The sequence below is a fragment of the Squalius cephalus genome, assembly GCF_949319135.1.
Source record: "Squalius cephalus genome assembly, chromosome: 2".
In the NCBI taxonomy this organism is placed as follows: Eukaryota; Metazoa; Chordata; class Actinopteri; order Cypriniformes; family Leuciscidae; genus Squalius; species Squalius cephalus.
This window is the reverse complement of record NC_137123.1, coordinates 3,279,389-3,287,156: the sequence shown is the minus strand read 5'-3', so window position 1 is coordinate 3,287,156 and position 7,768 is coordinate 3,279,389. Positions and strand designations below refer to the sequence as shown.

General features: G+C 37.8%; 1 protein-coding gene across 1 annotated transcript in view; it reads left to right on the top strand.

Moving 5' to 3' along the window:
- The first annotated feature begins 1,603 nt into the window (after positions 1-1,603).
- Positions 1,604-7,768, top strand: part of LOC307154449 (adhesion G protein-coupled receptor L1) — a 65,636-nt gene continuing 59,471 nt past the window's right edge. The window contains exon 1 of the mRNA XM_079864397.1: positions 1,604-2,984. The gene's annotated coding sequence lies outside the window, so the exon portion shown is untranslated. The remainder of the gene's footprint in view (positions 2,985-7,768) is intronic.

Here is a 7,768-nt window from a genome sequence, read left to right as displayed (position 1 = left end):
ATCGATTACTGTGAACTTCAACCGAAAACAGGATGTAAATACAGGTATGAGCACTGGCTGAAATAACATCATTTTTATTAATATCTTTCACATCTACTGCAGTCAGATTCACCCGCGTTCACTCTAAAGGAATCACTCACATGGCTGGTGCACTTGTAATGACTCATCAAGGATGTTAAGAGGCTAAAAGCAGGTTTAAAACTTGCCCCATTGAAGTCAACAGGGTGCAAATTTTAAAAAGAGGATAACACGGTGTAGGCAACACCGATTTTTGTTGTTGTTCTCTGTAGGCCTACTGACAGCACTCCAAATTTACAAAACAGCCTCAATTCCCCCCCCCCCCCCTCCCCTCCCCTCCCCATGATCTGGTTGATCTATATGGATACACATATTCTATTTAAGTGGACTAGGCATAAGCAAATGTTTGTCAACATGCAAAAATAAAATCATCCAGTCGACCACTGGAGCACCAGAGGAATTTAGAGAGATTTGCATGAAAGCAATGCAACCCTCCCCATGCAAATGATAAATGATGACACTGGGATTATGGCCCTGAAATTAGTCATCCTTGCCTTGACTACCTATAGACTGATAGACTTAGGCACCATCTTTTTTAAAATTTTCTTTTCACATAAGGTTTTTTCATTTCAGTTTATTTTTGCTCTTTTTTGTTTCTTCAAATTACTGTTAGGTATATTTGATTGATTTTATAGATTTTATTGGTTTTATCCTTGATCTGTAAACAGACTTAGACAATTAAATACACTTTTTTTTTTAATAATTATTACGTTTAAAATATGATGAAGGGAAACAGTTAACTTATTGTGTGTAATTATTTTCAAAAATGTGACTTTCCCACAGTTGTGGCACCATTCCACCCCTAGCGATTTGCCCCTATTAAATTTGTTCATCAAGGAGACAGCAGTGTCAATGAAGAGCTAAAGATGAAACATGAGACATGATGATGCGTCAAAACCTCAAGAGGCAAATGTCAGAATATGCAGAATATTTTTATTTTGCACCAAAGTATCAAACTGCAAAAAGTATGAAAATATTATTTATTGTAGTTCAATGTTATGCATATTTTGATAACACAAAATGCTACACAAGAAAGTAGACAAAGAAGTAATTCTGAATGGTGTCAAACACAATGTATATTTATCAACACAACACATTTACTTGTATAGCATTTTACACAATACACAATCGTTTCAAAGCAGCTTTACAGAAAATGCATGAGTCCACATTACATTTTAGAGTGATCTGTTACCAGAGGTAATTAACTGTGTCTAAGTTATGTATTTCAGAAATGTCACAGTTAGCTAAAAATGTATTAATTTAAACAATTTAATAATTTAAGGCTGAAACAATGAGCTCTTGAAGTAATACTTGTTTGTTAACAAATGATTATGACATTTAGAAAAATGTAGCATGCATGTAATGGGTTTTAGACAAGTTTATGATTGTCTAAAAAGGACAAGCATTACAGAACTCATGTCAGAATTCATTCATGTTCATGTCCACTGTCATGAACAATCTATTTATATACTATGATACAGAGAACCACGCACACGGAGAGAGATTGAGAGAGAGAGCGCGCGAGGGAATGATGCAGGGCGTTCGCGTTCTCTCTGTCAAAGCGTTCGCGTTATGTTCGCCTGGTCACGCCTGCCGCATCCAGCACAAACGGGAATAGCATTTCTCTCCCGTCAGGAACCGACACGCTTCCACATTAGAGTCAATCGTTAGGTTTCGGTTAGCTATTTGATCGAAACACCGAGGCCTGTGCTTTTCTCGCCGTGTGTCTCTATTGTATGCAGAAGAATCCATGACAGCCGCATCTTCCATTGATCTGTTGATATCTGGGATCTTCACTGCTGTCCTTTACTACGAGCACAACATCTGGACGCGATCACAGGCTCTTCTCTTTTATATTACACTGAGTAGGCTATCCTGTTTTGATGAAGACATTTTTTTAACACGGTGAATGTAGATGTGAACGCAGCCTTTTTATTCATAAGCCAAACAGTGTTTTTTTTTTAGTCGTCGTGTTTTCGTGATTTAGATTCAGCCATCGTTCCGCGCAGGCCGTGGTTTTAGTCACGGATCTACACGATTGGTTTCTGCGCTAAATGTCGCGGATGTTGTTGATTATCGGTGTTATTTATTGCGGATTTAAACCGTTTTTTAAATCCGCGTGGACGGGGAGCGGCGCCAGGCGGGAATTTGCGTCTGCAGCAAACGACGCGTTTATTTTAGCCTGAACTCAATTTCTCCTTTTTATTATTATGACTATTTTTGTTTTTCGATGAAAATCGCCTGTCTACCAGACAAGGATCATCTTCTGTTCGGTCGTGGACGGGGAGCGGCGCTAGGCGGGATTTTACGACGTATACCTACAATATATTTTTTACCTCAGCTCGATTCCTCATCGTTAATATTGTTTTTGTTTGTTTTTGTTTTTAGTTTTTAATTTAAACTTGATGAAAATCACCTGTCCACCAGAAGAGGATCACCCTCAGCTCATCGTCTCATTGCAATACCCTTGACGATCAACAGTTCATCGCGTAAAAGCGACATGCCTCGAAATACGCGCGATTAGAGCGTTTCGACGTCGAATCGAAGAATTTCTGCTGTGCTCATAATGAGTAACAAACCAAAACGTTTCTCATCTTCACTCATGGATGCTTTTGATGCTATATGGTAATTTGTCTTATCGACAGCGTCAGGAGACTGTCTGTATTCATATTGGATTATATCATTCCCCGTGTGTATTATTCCTCCTGCGTGTTTATGACTGAAGACTCTCTGTAAGGTGGATTTTAAATATCATGTTTTTGGTCCATTATCGTCTGGAAGATGGCAGCTGATTAAATTTTAATCTTGATGCATTCTGGCGACACGGGAGGAGAAGAGGAGAAGCGAGTGAATCGGGGAGGAGAGGAGAGAGGAGAGGATGTAGGGTGGATACGGAACACCAGAAGGTACGAATGAATGAATGAACGAACGAACGAACGAAAGAACGACTGTCAGTGTGTGTGTTCAGTTAAATCCCAAACACACACATTTCCATACACACATCATTGTCTATATTCCACATCTCACGTCACTTCATTCACATTTATGTTAATGAGAATATATCATAATTCTAGAGTTTTTTCTATTAGGCCTACATTTTATAATTTGTATGTGTGTGTGTGTGTGTGTGTGTGTGTGTGTGTGTGTGTGTGTGTTTGTGTGTGTGTGTGTATATATATATATATATATATATATATATATATATTCCACATCTACATGTCACTTAATGTATCATAATTCTAGTGTTTTCTCTTTTGCATTTTAGTATTTGTATGTGTGTATACAGTATAATTTCATGTATGACTCACATACATATAACATACATACAACTAGAAACTGAATGCCCCCCCCCATGCAAATTTTATTAACAAAATGACATTTATATTTAACATCTGAGGACAAACCCATCCCTAAAGTATAGTATACACACACACACACACACACACGTATATAAACACATCATTGCATACACATATAACTATATGCACACACATAAGCACATTCTCCATGCACAGACCTATATATCATACACACACACGCACGCACGCGTTGTGGTAATTTTTCATTGGATGTAAATTGAGTTACAGGCCAAAGGCGCGCTGAACGCTGCGGATCGTGAGTGGTGTGTAAATGTGCTGGCGCCAGTGTCTGCTGGTGCATTCTGACAGACCTCCATCTCTCCCCACCCAACATCTCCTCCATCTCACACACACACACACACACACACACACACACACACACACACGCTGCATCTGAGCAATGCATTTGAGTAGAGCTGTGTGTTTGCCTGATTTAGGGGCAAAATATGATTGCTATAAGTGAGCTAAATCTGAAAAAACTCCCCCTCTTCAAATGGGAAAATGGTTCAAAAATAAGGTAAATATTGTTTCATAAATATGTAGTTGTATTCTAGAAATGTCAAATGTTTTCTTTCAGGGTTTGCGTTAGTCATATAAAGTCTATGGTACTGTATGGTCACTTTAGATGGGCCTACAGTCAAAGCAAAAATTATTCAGACACCAGTTTCTTTCTTTTTTTTCTTTTTTTTTTTACTAGTGTGTGCAGGACACTATAGTTCATTGTAAGTGAAGATATCAAATTAAAGTAAACTGTGACATATTACACCCAAAAATTCTTCATACAGTCACTACCAGTAAAATTTATAAAAATGTGGGACCAAAAATGATTCGGACACTTTGAGCTGATCATGTTTTGCTGAAGTGTGTTTTCTTTAATTGCTAATGCTCTTTTTACACACAGACTGAACAAAATGAAGCATTGCTTGGTGATTGGTTGAGCTAAACTGGTATTATCTAATTGTGTAGTTAAATTTAACAGCTGACAGATATTTAACATTTTCTAAAATATATAGCGAATAAACTGTGAGAATGTGAGAAATGTTGAAGGTGTCTGAATACATTTTAGTTTGACTGTCTAAGTGTGTGTGTTCGGGGTTACTTGCATAAATTTTGAGGATAAATGTGTCTACAGAAGTGAGCTAAATCTGATGAAACTGGGACATCAGGGAGCGAAAATATTATGCTAATGCTACAAAATGAGACGTTTAAGGTTGGTTTTAGTCCTCATTTGTCCTTGGTTGTGTAAGTAAACGTGTTTGTGTTTATAAAGACACACATAATGATCTTGTGAAGATCCACGGATGGTTGAGCGAGCAAAGACTCGAAACACAAACACATGCAAAAACACTGGCTACTAGTCAAAGCAAGCGGATGAAGAGCAGAAAATGATCTCATATGTCACTTCTCTTGTTTGTTTATTGGTTAAAGAAAAATTGTGAAACGTGGTATATCTGTGGATTCTGCACGAGATAAAGAAACACTGTGTGAAATGAACTCATAACTCATAAATAGATAAATACATTGACATTGACCCCTGAGCTGGTGGTCATTCGTTGATCCTCCAATGTCTGTGGTCATATTTATAGCGCTAAATAAATAGGTGTTATTTATGTATCCTTCTCGTTTTGCTTTCTCAGCGGTTTTGTTGTTCTTGTTGGTGAAAATACTTCTTTTCCCAGTGTATCATGCAGAGGTCATTTCTCAGCTGATTTCCTTGAACGCTTTCTAAACATCAGGAAACCTGTTTGAGAACAGTCAGTACACATAACCAGTCATAAGGGTCAATTTTTTTGAAATTTTAATTTATGCAAATTTTAATTTATGCATCATCTGAAAGCTGAACAAATAAGCTTTCCATTGATGTATAGTTTGTTAGGATAGGACAATATTTGGTCGAGATACAACTATTGAACATCTGGAATCTGAGGGAGCAAAAAAATCTAAACATTGAGAAAATGGCATTTAAAGTTGTCCATTTATGTGTGCGATTGTGCTGCATTCACTCACAAAAATATTTTTTTGATATATTTATTATAGGAAATTTACTTAATATCTTCATAGAACATGATCTTTACTTAATATCCTAATGATTTTTGGCATAAAAGAAAAATTGATAATTTTGACCCATACAATGTATTGTTGGCTATTGCCACAGATATACCCGTGCGACTCGAGACTGGTTTAGTGATCCAGGGCCACATATTTGCATTTTTTGGTTTGGTGTTGCACTATTGGCTTAAATGTGTGTGTTTGATCTCTCAATCTGTCTTCTTGGAATAAGACTGTCTGCCTAATGTCTTTAAAGGAGAACTCCGGTCAATTTTAACATTGAGCTCATTTTTTTTTGTAAATTTGGAGTGCTGTCAATACAGAGAACAACGACAAAAATCGGTGTTGCCTACACCGTGTTATCCTCTTTTTAAAATTTGCACCCTGTTGACTTCAATGGGGCAAGTTTTAAACCTGCTTTTAGCCTCTTAACATCCTTGATGTGTCATTACAAGTGCACAGGTCATGTGAGTGATTCCTTCAGAGTGAACACGGGTGAATCTGACTGCAGTAGATGTGAAAGATATGAATAAAAATGATATTTATTCAGCCAGCGCTCATACCTGTATTTATTTCCTGTTTTCGGTTGAAGTCCATTGTAATCGATTGTCGAGTTCACACGCATAGGTTTAGTTACCTATGATCACGCGCGTGAACTCGACAATCGATTACTATGGACTTCAACCGAAAACAGGAAATAAATACAGGTATGAGCGCTGGCTGAATAAATATCATTTTTATTCATATCTTTCACATCTACTGCAGTCAGATTCACTCGTGTTCACTCTAAAGGAATCACTCACATGGCTGTGCACTTGTAATGACACATCAAGGATGTTAAGAGGCTAAAAGCAGGTTTAAAACTTGCCCAATTGAAGTCAACAGGGTGCAAATTTTAAAAAGAGGATAACACGGTGTAGGCAACACCGATTTTTGTCGTTGTTCTCTGTACTGACAGCACTCCAAATTTACAAAAAAATGAGCTCAATGTTAAAATTGACCGGAGTTCTCCTTTAATGTAACTCTGACTCGTCCAGACGGTCATTTATTCCTGCATTATGCAACCGAATTAAAATCAGTGAAGAGTTGAGATGGGAGACTCATTACGACTGTCACCAATCAGTGTTTGACGAAAACATTAGAATAACACAGTTTATGTTTTTCTGCAGATCTGCTGTTCAAGAGTTTCAGCGAAAGCCTTTAGATCAAAAGAGTTTACAATTATGAGAAACATATTCAGTCAAGTGTGTCCGAAATGGTGTATACAATGTGATACAATACAAAAAAATGCATGATGGCAGACATAAATATAATATTTAAGAATACACAAATAATATTGAATTATTTTTGAAAACATTAATTATATATTTGCATGTTTTTATGTTAATGAGTATCCTGCCAATGCTGGAAATCTAAAAAATGACCGAATATATAAATATCTCATCTTACCACAACTGTCTGTAATGCTGTTTGTCATCTTCAGTAGCAGAACGCAGTGTGAATAGACTGCCAGTAGAGTGTGTGTGTGTGTGTGTGTGTGTGTGTGTGTGTGTGTAAGAAAAGGTTTGTTTTTGTGATGTTTCATCTAAATGTTTTAACTTGACGTCATCAATCTCTTGTTTTTCTCACCAACCAATCGATTCCTGAAACTTATATCCTGATTCACTCTGAAATACGTCACATTTCGGATGTAAAATTGTTTAACTTTTAGACGGAGTGCAGTGGTATGTCTGTTTCCCCAGTCATGTGTGTGTGTGTGTGTGTGTTGTGCGCGCTGATGAGAGTGGTGTGTTTGTTTATGTCTCTAACACAGAGGGTGAATTCAGAACAGAGGAGTTTTCTCAGCATGAGGGTGAATTATAGCAATTACTCTACCCTGATTATTACACACACACACACACACGCGCGCACGCGCGCGCTCTCTGATGCTCGGGAATCTCTCCAGATGAAGCGTTCTGGTGTGTTTGATTCTCAGCGCTCCAGCAGCGAGCGCTTGACACACTCAGGTTTTGATCACAACGCTTCAGACACACACACACACACACACACACACACACACACACACACACATAGATGAGCCCACGGTTCTCTCACAACATGCTTTCAGTGTGTGTGTGTTTGTGTGTGTATGTGAGAGAGTGAGTGTGTTTTGATCACAACGCTTCAGACAGACACACACACACACACACACACACAGTGTTTCCTCGGTTCTCTCTGTATAAAGCGTGTCTTTTATCCATGAAAGTGCAGCACAGCCGGACATTAATTAGAGTTTGACATTT